Source organism: Myotis brandtii, unplaced genomic scaffold (genome assembly GCF_000412655.1).
Source record: "Myotis brandtii unplaced genomic scaffold, ASM41265v1 scaffold760, whole genome shotgun sequence".
In the NCBI taxonomy this organism is placed as follows: domain Eukaryota; kingdom Metazoa; phylum Chordata; class Mammalia; order Chiroptera; family Vespertilionidae; genus Myotis; species Myotis brandtii.
The window spans coordinates 1,007,049-1,021,241 of NW_005371038.1; the positions used below are offsets into that span (position 1 = coordinate 1,007,049).

Consider the following 14,193-nt stretch of genomic DNA (forward strand, 5'->3'; position numbering starts at 1 on the left):
CCAGACCCAAGGACTCTACAAGTGTGGGGAGCCGGTGCTCGCCCCCGAAGGCCAGACGTTGGCCGCGGTGCTGGGAAGGACGAAGGACGGACTGGCCGGGCAGGCGTGACTCAGCAGCCTGCGCCGTGGGCAGGAAGCAGGGGAAAGGCGAGGCCAGGCGGCCTGGACTTGCACAGCTACTGGAGCTCTGACCGACCTAGCAGTCTGCACTGCTGTTTCAAAAGGGATCCGGGCGATGCTTCATTTTCTAAAGGATTATGCTGCTGCAGCTTTGACTTTTACAATAAACTTACTGAAACAAACTTACTCTCTTTATTGAGGGCAGGGGGTCCTTCCCGAGGGGGAGATGGTCTGCAGGCGCAGATATTGCCGCAGCTCATGGAGCTGGAGGCACCTGTTCTGTCCTCCTGTCTGGGCTGAGTTACAGGCCCCCAGGGAGCGGGAAGTGGAGGAGGGGAGGCTGCCCAGAGTTAGGGCAGGACTTGAGACCAGCTCCTGTTTTTCTCCTTTTAGGAAGATTTTTAAATTTGCAAGATGGGAGCATACTTGAGATAAGACATCAGTGCCACAGCTAAAAGCTGGCCATCCCAGCTGATAACAGCAGCCTCGCTCTCCCCTCCCCCTTCTCCCCCCCCCCCTTCCCCCTGCTTATCTGAACAGCTTGCAAGGGCAGGCAGCCTTCCTACACAATGAGCTTTGCCTTGTGCCCAGGAAGCAGCCCTTTGTGGTCCCTGAGGTTGGCGGCAGACAGCTCCCAGGAACCTTTTCCTCTTAAAGGAACGGCCCAGCATTGTCACCAAGGTATTAGCAATCAGTATGACATGATGGCTGCATTTAAGCATGAGTCATCGTTTTGTCGTGGCTGTGACAGAAAAAGATCTGAGCAAAAATGGGAAGGCATCGTCTATACAAGCAGGTGTGAGCAAGTCTCATCTGCTGTCTACTCTTCCGAGTTCTCTGCCCACAGCACAGGGCTGCTGCGGCTCAGCTCCATGGAGAGACGTGGAAGAAAGAATTTAAATCTTTTCAGCAAAGGCTTGCTTAGAAGGACCCAGGGGGAAATGTCCCAAGCGAACCTTTCTTATTAGGCAGGTGTGGGTTGGTTGACCTCTCCTGACTCGCGTGCTGGTAACAGTGCTGGGGCCACCGAGCCTCCTGGGCGGGGCGGGTGCTGTTTTTCTAAAAAGGAGAAGAACTACTGTTAGCAGCGGTTCCAGGTGGCTGTTCTGCCTTGTTGGTGCCGCTTTTTACATTTTCTCCAAATCCTGGAAGCATTCGCACTGCAACAGGACTATATGAGCTTATTCTTCCCGGAATGAAAGCATCATGTTTCACATTTATCAGCTCTTAAAAACCTTTCTCCTTCTAGAAGATAAAAGCCCAATGAATAATTCAGCTGCTTAAAACCCCAAGTTTCCCTGGCTGAGGCAGAACCTTTGAGGTGGCCATTCCCACAGCAAGCTGTCGAAGACACCTGTGGGGCGTAAGTCCTGCAAGTGGACCCTTCCACCCGTGTATTTAGCAGGGCATTGCCCCGAGCAGGCGGGCAGACCTTCCCGCTGGCCAAGCGACCCTGGTTCAGTTGACAGCCCTTAAGAAACGCTTCGCAGATTACAATTTACAGCAAGGCCACCCCATGGAGCCCCAGGGCTAGGAGAATGTGCGGGGGGGGGGGGGGGGGGGGGGGGGAGAAAGTGCATGTTGGGACACAGTGCCAGCCCCAAAGGTTGTGCTTCCATGTTCTGTATGAATGGGTGTTGAATGCTATTAGAATGAAATGCCTTGGAGGACATGTACACAAATGCACAGTGCTTAAAAATACATGACTGCATTCATACTTTGACAACCTGAAGTGGTCATGCACACACGAACTAATTATCACATGTATGTTGAGTCGAGCGTGTGGGCTGCTGGGCACAGTCCTCTGCGAACTAACATGAATGACCACGATACTTAAAAGTGACTGAAGGCGTCTGCTGACGATCACAGACCGGAAGCGGATGCGAGTTCGGGACCCTGTCTGGGTCCAGGGCCCAGCACTTTACCTGCTGCCACATCCCAGCTCCAGCCCAGCCGCTGACAGTGGGAGGAAGGCTACTTTCATTAGATAACTTTGTAAGTTTATCCAAGTTGTGTGCATTCGTTGCAGACATTCATTTGTTTGTATCCGTTTATTCATTTTGTAGAACAGAAGTGAAAGAAAGGCTACCACATTTTGGGGTCTCCCTCTCTCCTTCTCCCCTGCGGTGCACATACTTAAACACATGCAACACTGTTACAAACAGCTGGTCAGACCCTGCATTCCTCATGGGGGTGTGTCCCCCAAAGGGCAAAAGGGAATCTCCTTCCTCAGCACAGAGGAGACTTTATTACTTAAGTGGGGGCAGTGAGGCAGGCCCGCCTGGTGCAGCTGAGCTGCGAGGAGGGAGGTGGAGCTGGCAGGCGAGACCACTGGGGCCTGCAGGATGCCCACAGCCCTGACACGCCTTCGATCCTGTGCTGGGACAAAGTAATACTGGGTCTCTGTCAGCAGCCCCGTTTTTTAGTGTAGGTCAAACTTTCCTTCTTTAACTTACAGAAAAATAATGCTGGACAATTTACTTCTTTCGGCAAGTAAAGTGTGCAATTAACGAGTGCCTGAGTCCCAGGCATGGAGGAGGCTGTGGCCACCTGCCGTCAGTGAAGGGTGAGGGCTGCTGGCTGCAGTCTGGATTCTGGGAGCAAGTGGCTGCTGGAAACACCCAGCGATGCCCGATTCCACCCAACTGCAGCAAAGGTCTTCAGAGCCCGAGGGAGCTGGGCTGGGGAGGAAAGCACAGCCCTGGGCCTGGGCTTGGGGGTGGGAGAGGTGGATGGTTCATTCGTTCGTTCGTTCATTCATTCATTCATTTCCTCATTGCTGCTTTCATTCGTTCCGTGGACATTTACTGTCTGGGCATTTCCCAGGAGGGGCTCCAGCAGAGGAGGAGCCCAGGGGGTCTGACATGCTGTGCGGGGCCAGGGCTGCAGCCTTGGGCACTCACTCCCCTGCCCAGAGCACTCCGCCAGGAAGAAGTGAGATGGGGACACAGCAGCACCGTTCTCCCACACGGCCAGGTAATGCTATGAGAACCCACAGACCACCTAACAGGCGGGCATTGCAGGCCATGGCGGCATTCTCACTGCCCTCTGCTTCTCTCCCTCCCCATTGGTTTCCGTTCTTCTGGTTTCTCTCCAGTCCAACCTTCTCGGGCTGTGACCATCTGTTTCTTCCCCAAAACGTTTAGTGGTGACAGGCCAAGGCGGGTGCAAGCCGGGGCCCATTCGCCCCGCCAATTGCCCGGCAGAGTGAAATCATATAGTTCTTAGCTTTTACTGACTGACTTACTTCACTAAGTATAATATTTTCAAGGTCCATCCATGTTGTTGCAAATGGAGTTATTTCTTCCTTTCTTATGGCTGAGTAGCATTCCACGGTGCACATGGACCACATCTTCTTTATCCAGCCTCTATCGCAGGGCACTTGGTTGTCTCCATGTCTTGGCCACAGAGAATGATGCTGCAGTGAACACAGGGGTGCATATGACTTTGCCAATACATGTCTTTGAGTTTTTCATGTAGATAACCGGAAGAGGGGCTGCTGCAGCACACCTCGAGATAACTCTGTTCTTAATTTTTTGAGGAACCAACAAACTGCTTTCCATAGTGGCTGTACCAGTCTACATCCCTACAGCACTGAATGAGGGTTCTCTGTTCACCATAACTTCTCTAACATGTGTTATTACCTGTCTTGTTGATAATAGCTATTCTAGCAGGCCTGGGGTGGTATCTCATTGTAGTTTTGTTGTTGTTGTTAATTCTCACCCAAGGTTATATTTTCCATTGATTTTTTTTTAGAGAGAATGGAAGGGAGGAAGGACACACAGAGAGAAACATTGATTTGAGAGAGACACATCAGTTGGTAGCCTCCTGCACATGCCCCAACTGGGGTTGGGGATGGAGCCTGCAACCCAGACGCACAGGGCAAAGCATGGGGAGGGGCCGGAGTTTCCATGCCGTGTCTGGGTGTCACCCTCCCAGCTCTGCGATGTGTTCACCACCAGAAGCTCTCGAGTGGTTGGAGGTTGTTCTGGAGGCTCCAGGACTTCGCCACGATGGATGAGATCTTTGCCATCGGACACAGCTCTGTCTACATCCCCTCTTCCCTCCCTGGAGGTTGGGGTTGGGGCTGAAAGTTTTAACCATCTAATCCCATGGTTGTTCTTCTGGGGACCAGCCCCAGTCCTGCAGCTTTTTAGGGGTCCCCCAAAAGTCATCTCATTAGCATAAACTCAGTAATAGTCTGAAGGGGCTTGTTATGAAGGACAGAAGAGCTCTCACCTATCACTCAGGTCTTCAAGCCTTTAGCAACTGGCCCTTGGTCCCTCTCCCAGGGAGCCGGCCACTGAAGCCGCTGCGTGCAGATGCCGGCAGTGGCCAGAGGGCCCGGAATTCTCAGAGGGAAAAAGGATCAGGAGGATGTGCCTGGGAAAATGGGGTTGGAACGGGGTCAACCTGCCGCTGACGCCTGAGACCTGGTAGTGCGCCGGCAGTGGCCAGAGGGCCCGGAATTCTCAGAAGGAAAAAAGGACCGGGAGGATGTGCCTGGGAAAACGGGGTTGGAACGGGGTCAACCTGCCGCTGACGCCTGAGACCTGGTAGTGAAGTACTTTAGTCAAAGCCAAGCCCTTTTCTCGTGGCTGCTCGTGGCTTCCTGTTACCGAGGAAACACACCTGCCTCTCCCAGCCTCTGATTCGAGGGCAGCAGATCAGTGAAACGCAGGAAAGCGTGTCTCTGGCGGTCTGAGAGCTGCGGCTGGGGGAGCAGTCAGTTATGGGGACATCGTTAAAAGGGTGTAGAAGCTTTTTCCTTTTCCCCCAAAGTGGGCCCTGGTCCTACAACCACTACCATCTCATTCTCTCGAACCAGGCGCCTGATGTGCTTTCACTTCCTCCCTCAAGGGCACCCAGGTCCTGACTCCCAGCTTCAGGTCAGGGGCTGCTCGGGGCAGTCTGAGCCTCGGCTTCCCAGTGAGGTGCGCGAACTGAGTCAGCCTTTTGACGTGGTCTCTGCAGCTGTCCCTGCCTCTGTGACGGGGGCTCGGGTGACACTCACTTAATCCGATCTTCCTGGGTGGGAATATTGCAGGAGGATGACTTTAAATTGTTTTTCATTTTGATGAAGTGCAGACAAGTAGAATTCTAAGCACCCACATCCACACAGCAATCAAAAGCAAAATGGAAAGACGAAGCAGACTGGAGGAGCCTCTTCCTTCTCGGCAAGATCCACGTCCCCAGACTGATCCCAGCGGCGAAGCCATTCCTGGAGTGCCGGGCCCGAGGGAGCTGGTGCTAAAACACCCCAGGAAGGAGGACGCTGCTGGGGGTCAGGCAGAGCCTGGAGGCTCACCGAGACCATTGTGCACTCATGCTCTGCCCTTGGATTGCAGCCAAGCGCTCACGTTCTGGTTTTGTTGGGGCCAAAAGAATGACAAGATAAAGCCAGGGAATGGGGCCGCTGGCCCTCAGTTGTCAGACCCTCTGTGTGGCTTGGTCGAGGTTTGGGGAGCCCAGCGCAGCCTCAGAGCTCGGGCTTGCAGTCCTCCTGCAGGTCAAGGCCAGGACCAGCTGTGCTCCCTTCATGTGGCCTGCACACCCCTGGGCCTCAGCGCATCCGGCCATGCGAAGCCCCTGCTCAGAATCCTGATTATGTTGATGGAGAAGAAGCCCTCACCAAGTACCTCATTCCAGGGCAAGGGGCCATCCCACCCTCTGACCTCTGACCCCTGCAGGTCCGGTGCTTGGTGAGGCCTGGGCTGGACCTGGTGCTCCCTCTCTAGTCTCCAGCCACCAGGAGTGCCCTTAGGGTTGGCCTGCCCTTCCTGCTGCAGAAACACCTCTCTCCCCCACACCTGTTTATTCCTCCACATGGCACTCCTCACACCTGCCTCTCCTCAGCTGTCTCTCCCCCACACCTGTCTCTCCTTCACATCTGTCTTCCACAGCTGTTTCTCTCTTCTGCACCTGTCTCTCCATACTGCCTCTCTCCTCCCTCCATACCTGCCTCTCTCCTCCCTCCATACCTGCCTCTCTCCTCCACACCATTGGTGCAGGCTTTCCTCTTTTAAGATATAGGCTCTCCAACCCCCTCTGTGCTGGCCATAGGCTTCCTGTCTGCCCACTATTGCTACCCCACTTTTCACAGTGCTGGCTGATACCAGTATCCCAGCATCCTCATGTTACCCGCTTTCCGTTTGGACCAATAGATCTGGTTGCTTCCTCTGCCCTGCATTGCTCCAGTCAGAGGGAGGGGGTGTCTCCTCCCCTTCCCCACAAGTCTCCTCCCTTCTCAAGGCTCTTCTTACATATCACCTAGACCTTTTGACAAGCTCGAGCCTTCCTCATGGAGAGGGACAGAGTGTCTACTTTAAATCCAGCGGGAGGCCTGGGGCAGCTCACTCCATCATGGACTGGGTGGAAGAATGCCATGTTCTTCGGAGCACGTAGGCACATCGAGCTTGCTTTCTGCCATATACTCTCTAAGGACTGCACTTCAGATGCTTCCTGCAAGGAGAGAAGCAGAGCCATCTGAGCAGGAACATTGGTTTGATACGTGTTGTAGGAGTTGGGGTAGAATCTGCCCTTTCATTGTCATCTTCATCACCATCATCATCACCATCTGGCATATTTGCCGAGTGCCCGCCTGGTGATGGAATACAGATGCTGGACAATTTGAAGACCTTGCGTTTTACGAGAAGCAAGACCAATTTTTTTTTTAAATCAATAGAAAGACAAATAGTGAGAAGCACTAACTTCCAGAAGGACGGGGGAGGAGGGCGCAGCAGTGAGAAGCGCTGATACGGGCCGTGCACGGGAGGGTCTTGTCTCTGTTGCAAGAAGGTGGAAACGGCAGCGCGTCCTGTGCAGAAGTGAGACGGGCCTCATGGTGAGGGAATGACAGGCACTCACTGAGGACAGACGAGAAGGATCGGGGGGGATGCCGGTGCTACTGGAGGGCAAGTTGGCTTCTGAGGGTCCCAGTGTGTTGAGACTCCTAGGGCCCGGGCAGACCTGGCAGCAAGCGTTGAAGTGAATGTAAGGCCAGCGAGCCCTCGGCTTCTTGAGGGACTTAGGCACTTGCCACAGTTCCCCTGAAGAACAAAGCATCCCCAGCCTGGCGGGGTGTTCCCCTTCTCTCGGGATTGGCTGGCCTGGGCTCTGCAGTCCTCTTGGGCGACGGTGCCCTGGAGGGCATGGCAGGGGCTGGACTCAGCCAGAGTGCGGGGTGCTGAGGCGCCTGACAGCTCTCCCTCCCTGCACCCCCAACACCCAGACAGGCAGCCCATGCTCACCGCATTCTGCTGGCTGACCGGACCGGCAGGCCTGTACGTGGCACGGGAGGCAGTCCTGGGGTGCGGGGCTGCCTTCGGAGAGCGGCTGGGACTCACGCTGCTGAATCAGGTCGAGCTGGCGAGTCCCTTGGTGGGAATGTAGCTGATATAATCCACTCTGAGGGAAAGATGTCAGATACCAAAGGGGCTATAGTGGGCGGGAAGCATGGCTGCTGCTCTCTGCTAGGAACGGCTTTTAAAATTTTATATTTGTATTGACTTCAGAGAGGAAGGGCGAGGGAGAGAGAGAGAGAGAAACATCAATGATGAGGGAGAATCATCCATCGCCTGCCTCCTGCACTCCCCACACTGGGATGGAGCCTGCAACCCAGGCAGGTGCCCGTCTGGGAATTGAATTGTGACCTCCTGGTTCACAAGTCGACGCTCAACCATGGAGCCACGCGGGCCAAGCGAGCACAGGCTTCTGAAAGGACTTTCGCAGAATCAAAACTGCTGAGACGATTTCACCACAGACACATCCCCTCCTCAGCTCAGTGCGTGGCTTAGTCCAGCCCTTCGCCATGAGGCCTGTCGTTGTCCCCGCATCCTTTACTGGCACCTGAGGGTCCCAGGCGGTGCGCCAGGCCCCAGCCACCTGCCCCAGTTACTGGGCCCCAGCGCTCCCTGCCTCACATCTGTGGTCTCAGTGTCTCCCCGATCCAGCCTTCCCCAGCAGACCTGCTCCCCAGAAGCAAATCCTGTGGCCCCGACTTCCCTGGGCCCCCAGCCTTCACCCGGCTCCCTTCAGACGCTCCTCACTGAGCTTATGGTTTTGAATTTCTGAAAGGAAAGTCTCCTCTGGGAAACATCTGGGCCGTCTGCGTATCACTGGACTGAAGGTGGTGGGTTCCTTGATGGGAGGCGGTTGGATCGTGCGAGGAGAGCCCTCATTCGCCTGGGAGTCAGCCGGGGGCCGGGGGCTGGGGACGGGTTTCAGACCAGCCTGGGCTTCCTCTGCCCACTCACAGGTCTGTCCTGCTCAGTGAGAAAAACAGTAATGTCACAATGAATTAGGTTTGAGCCACAAAAATAACAACTAATCCATTCAATCTGTAATCTAGGCTTGCAGACCAGTTGGCCTCGACATTCTTCAACACGTGACTCCTGCCCCTCTCTCTGTGGCCCTGCCTGTGCGCTTCTCCCCGGACTGGCCAACGGGAGCGCCCGGGGAGTCTGGCATTTCTTCCCTCTCCCTTCTGCCACCACGTGCTCTGTGGTGACCTCCTTCTCCACTCGCCTCGGCAGGCCTGGGGCCGGCTCATTTGTGGGCAGATCGCCCGGCAAGTCCAATGGACCTGTCCCTCTGCTCCCAGGGCCAAAGCAAGGCCTGTGGCTGTGACAAACCCAGAACAGAGCAGCGGAAGCTGGCACGTGGTGCCACTTACTCCCTCCCCAGCAGGTGCACCCACCACCCTTCTCTGCAAAACTGCCTGGGCCACGGGGAGCCTCCGGCTGGGGAGGTGCCCTACAGGCTCAGCGGGAGCCTGCAGTCACAGGGGGAGGCACGAAGGCCGACCCACGCTGGGGCTCCCGGGCATCGGGCAGAGCTGTCCCCACCCTATCCAGCCTCCTAGGCCATCTCCCGAGAACATCCGGGACCACTGCACCAAGGCCCTGTCCCCGCCTCAGTGGGACCTGCGGCAGGAGCTTTCCTTCTGTGGCAGGAGGAACCCCCTGCTCACTGGCCTTGCGACTCGTGAACCCACCTGCACGGGAGGACCTGCCCGTCAGCGGGTGTGAGGACCAGGGGACAAAGGCGTCAAACGCCCTGGAACCACGCCTGCACCCGAGGCCGCGGGCGAGCTGGCGGAGTCCCCGTGGCTGGTGTGTTTTTAAAGGAGAGGACTTGTTCCTTTTTTTGCAAGAGAACAGGACCGGGGACTTTGGGCAGCCGCTCCTGAGCGCTACACTTTACTGACAGGAGGTCCGCCACTAAACCCTAAGCTTGAAAAGCCAGGCCCCAAGGCTCAGGCCACCAGCAGGGAGTGGCTCCAGGCACTGTCCATCCAAGCACAGGACACCCACCCAGTGTGGCCAAGGACAGACCTCAGGAGGGAGCCAAGGGAGTGGGAGCAGGTCTGGGGTGTGTGGGCGGCACTGGGGCTACGGGGGAGCATGTCCCCAAGGAGGAAGGCCAGGCCACCCTGAGAGGAGGTAGGCGCACTCCAGGGCCACTTGCCTGTTCCCTCAGCTCTGGCTGGCCTTTCTCCTTGGCCCTGGGGGCACAGCCCCCATTATCTCGAAGTGCCTGCCCATCCTCTGGGTCTGTGCAGACTCGGAGTCTGGGGCAGGGCTGCTGCTGCTGGTTCAGGGAGCACCCTGTGCCCGCCCCCGCGTGGCGCACAGGCCCTATGCCCACAGCACGGGGCTAACTCTGAAGTTACTCAGAACAGGAGTTTCCACTGTCATCCAAAACACAGCGACCCACAACCTGACCCCTGGCGGGAGGACTGAGTGAACCCTGTGGAGGGGCTGTTAGGAAGAGAGAGGGGTCCCAGCTATACTCTGAGACAGAGTTGCCCCGGCCCCTGGATCACTTCGGGCTGGGCCAGAGCTCTGGGTGAGGACAGGGGCCACATTTTGAATTCCTGGCCCCTGACTACTTCCCAGCTATGACCCTCGGTACCCCTTGAGCATTAATGCCCTTATTTTAGTGAACTCTGACCTCTCACAGTGACCACTGACTCTGAACCTGAGTTGGCGTTGGTGCTGGTGGCCCCGCTAAGTGACTCAGTGCCTCCCGGAGCTGGCCAGAGCCGGGCCTTTCCACTTACAGACAAAGGGTTGAGCCACTGGGCTCTTGAAGTTGCTCGGTTAGAGGGTTCCAGTTTCCTATGGTCCCACAATAACTGTTCCCTTAGCAGCTTCCTCCAACACAAAGACACATGGCACACACATGTACTCGTGCACCTGTGTGCGCGCACACACGCACACACACACACACACATGCGTACACGTGTGCACGGACACACATTTCCACGGCCATCTATTGTGAGGCCCAATCTCTGTCTCGCTAGACTCCTCAGCATTTAAGTAGCTCACAGGGCTGCTTACCAATGCGGACGGCCCAGGCTGAGTGAGAGGAGAGGGTCTGCTCCAGCCTCTCAGAGAGGGCGAAGGTGCCCTGGGAAGGACTGGAGCCCCAGTCTGGAAGGTGTGGCCACATCCTGTGAGAGCTTTCAAGCATGCCTGATGCTTTGCCTTTAAAATGGTGAGCCCTGGAAACCAAACGGGCTCGTCTCCGTTCCTTCCGCCCTAGGCTGCACTCTCCCGGACAGCCTGGCGGTCCCCAGTGTGCGCCTGCCTCCTGTCTTCCTCTGCCCCTGCCACCATCAGCCACACGCTGAGCAACATCCAGGCGCTTTCTGCCCTAGATCTTTGCTTCTGTTCCTTCCCAGGGAGGCTGACATCTGTCCCATAAAAACGCAGGGAGACGCCCTGGCCAGGTGGCTCAGTCGGTTGGGCATCATCCCGTGCACTGAAGGTTCCGGGTGTGATCCCTGCTCAGGGCACATGCCTGGGTTGCGGATCCCCGGTAGCGGGTATGCAGGAGGCAGCTGATTGATGCTTCACTCTCACATTGATGTTTCTCCCTCTCCCTTATCTCTCTCTCTCTCAAAAAAAAATCAAAAAACAATAGGAGACCATCCTTTTTCAAAGCCCTAGGATCCAAAAGGTCTTTGTCTTTTTCTGCAGGGCAACGATTGAAAAAGCACTTCTTCCTACAAGCATTCTTTGTCCTAACACTCATTATTATTTTTTTCACATCTGCAAATTACTTCAAATAAATAGGCTAGGACAGAAAAAGTAAGGGCTAGAACGCTTGGTTTCTACTAAATGATTATGTTATGGGAACATTGCACCTTCTGGAACCCGGGGTAAGGTGACGGATGGCCAGCCAGGCCACAGTACGTTCTGTTCTGAGCTGCAAGTCGGTGGCTTCCCCACTGGGTCTTGTACAGGTTAGCAGTGGGTGACGGAGAACTTGAGACCTCAGAGGCCTCCAGGCCAGTCGGCCCAGGGACAGATTCCAGAGCCTGCCTGTGCGCCTGGCCGGGCAGCGCTGGCCTGGGCAGACGCCACGCCATCAGATGTCTGTGCGCAGCCGCTGCTGCTTCCAGAGCTCGCGGGGCAGGAGAAATCTCTGGCTGGTGTCTGCCCTGTGGAGAAGGGGCCTGGCACTCCAGGTGGAACCTTCTGGAAAGCAGATCTTTGGCGCGCGAGCCTCACTCTCTGCCCTTGCCCAGGGCTGACCTCACTAAGTGATCCTGCTCCCCAGCCTCTTCTCGTCTCCTCCTCCATCCATCAAGCCCACTCAGAGGACAGTCGGGGCCTCTGCAGGGACTGACTGCGCAGAGCCATGAGGGGCGCTCAGCAGGGCCTCCATCACGGTTGCCCAGTAAAGCTGCTCCCTGTCCCTCTCCTGGGACGTGAGTGCTGCTGACGTTCTACTGCACCTGAACCTACACCTGCCACTGCACCCCAGGAGGCCCCTGCCCCGTGGCAGTCATGTGTGTGAGGCTGTTAGTCTGACCCCCAAGGAAGCCATGCTCTGACCCCCCTTTCCCAAGTGCATTCTGACCACCCCAGGGCCTGCTCTTTGCGGGGGAGGGGTGGGCTCTGGGAACAGCTATTCTGTAGGACTGTCTGCGTCATCATTTGCTGTCAGGGGAATGTGTCACTGTGGGCGATTTTGTGGGAGGAGGGGCTGCTGGGGGCACAGCAAGTGACCTCAGGAGGGGGCACCGTCGAGAGAAGCGTGCTCCAGGGCGCGAGGGAGCCGGCTCAGCTCGGCCCCCGCAGCCCTGCTGAGGGAGGGAACAGCTTTTGTGGGACTGAACTTTGTGGTGCATGGAGAAATAGCATTTCTTTTCATTGGAAAAAGGAGAGAAGGTTTCCAGGTAGCCAGGGGGGCTGCTGCTGTCTTTCTGGCAGAGAGAAGGCTACCCAAACACATGGTGGAATCGCTCTGCAGTTCTGAGAGGTTTGCGACACGACTGCGTCATGAGCCAGAGAGGAACTGCAATAGCGTATTTGTCTGTCTTGTTGTTGAAGCACGAAGCAAGCCCCTGGTTTGAATCCAAAGCTTCCACTGGAGTGAGAAGCATTGCCCTGGGCTCAGCAGTGCCTCATGGGACACAAGGGGAGGGCCCGTGGCCGCAGCTTCCCTCACTCAGGGCACCTCTGCCCTTCCCTCCCTGCGGCCTGTGGTATCACGCTCACCCTGGACGCGCCTCAGTGAGCAAAGGACCTTCTCCAAATTAGAGTTCCTTGCTGTGACCTCAGCGGCCGGCAGGCCCCCTTGGGGGATGGGCGGCGTCGAGGTGCGGCTTGCAGTGCCCGGTCTCCGCTGCGTGCTGGGGGGCGGCTGCGTGAGGGCGATTCCGCTGCACGGCCTCCAGAGCTGCTCCGGGAATTGCTCACAAGGCCTGGTTCCTTCTTGCCAGGGTGTGGCTGCAACGGGCCTTCTCGGACGTCTGCTCGACCAAGGAGCCAGACGAAGAGGGACAGAAATCATCCCATCCCGACTGAGGCCAGAGCCAGAGGCAACTCCCTTGGCAACTTGGGGTGACCTGCCCATGTCCTCACATTGCCTGGGCCTTGGCCCCTGGCTGGGCGGCAATTAGGCCCTGAGGGCACAGCCCTCTGCTGGCAGCACCTCCTGTACCAGGGTTATTTTTATCTCTGTGTTCAGTGGTAGTTTATCTTTATTGTTCTGGTTCCCCATAAACACAGCTTGAAGCCTTCCCTTCCTGCCTTCCTTCTCAGCACGTAGGACACACACCTGCTGCATGTCCAACCCCCAGGCCCAGGCTCTAGGACACACACCTGCTGCATGTCCACCCCCCAGACCCAGGCTCTAGGACACACACCTGCTGCATGTCCACCCCCCAGGCCCAGGCTCTAAGAGGAGTGCAGGTGGGCAGCCAGTGGGGTCTCCCCAGCGGGAGGCTGAGTGAGAGAGCGCATGGAAAGCAGGCAGAGGGACTCTTGGCCACTGCCAGGCTGTGTCCCTCCAGAGCAGTGGTTCTAAACCTTCCTAATGCCGTGACCCTTTAATACAGTTCCTCATGTTGCGGTGACCCCCAATTTCATTGTTACAAATTGAACATAATTAAAGCATAGTGATTAATCACAAAAACAATATGTAATTATATATGTGTTTTCTGATGGTCTTAGGCGACCCTGTGAAAGGGCCGTTCGACCCCCAAAGGGGTCGCGACCCACAGGTTGAGAACCGCTGCTCCAGAGTGACTGGGCCCTGGCTCTGGTCAGTTAGCTCAGTATGGGGGTGTGTGCACCTCTCCACACCAGGTAGCTGAGAGGGGAGAGGGCAGAGGGCCCATGGGTGAGGGAAGCTGCTGCCCACGTGAGAGGCCCTGGCCAGCTGCTTGGCAGCGGGCGGCACTGAGGGCCCTTTGTTTCTCAGCGGCACTGACTTCCCTCTGTGGGTCGATCATGCAGCTTAATAGCTGTCATTACGTCTGAGCAAAGTGCGTGGCCACAGGTAACAGGTCCATGGGCAGCACTGCCTACCAGCTTACCCTCTTCCCAGTGCCCTGCCCCTCCAGCAACCGGGTGAGAGGGCGCCCCCAGCAGGCGACTGCTGGCCTGCTGCTTGGCTGGACCTCCTGTGGACCAGCAGGAAGAGGAGTCATCAAAGGGCGTTCCCTTGTTTGGGAGACAGGTGGGAGGAGCTGGCCGCTGGCAGAATGCTCAGAGGGCCCTCACCCGGAGGCCTGGCTCAGGCTCCATCACATGCTGGGATGGGGGCGGGAGGGGG

General features: G+C 56.6%; 1 protein-coding gene across 1 annotated transcript in view; it reads left to right on the plus strand.

The window, feature by feature from the left end:
• Window positions 1-7,135, plus strand: part of GADD45G (growth arrest and DNA-damage-inducible, gamma) — an 8,268-nt gene extending 1,133 nt beyond the window's left edge. The window contains exons 5-6 of the mRNA XM_014530674.1: window positions 4,022-4,025; window positions 7,124-7,135. The gene's annotated coding sequence lies outside the window, so the exon portion shown is untranslated. The remainder of the gene's footprint in view (window positions 1-4,021; window positions 4,026-7,123) is intronic.
• The last annotated feature ends 7,058 nt before the right edge of the window (window positions 7,136-14,193 follow it).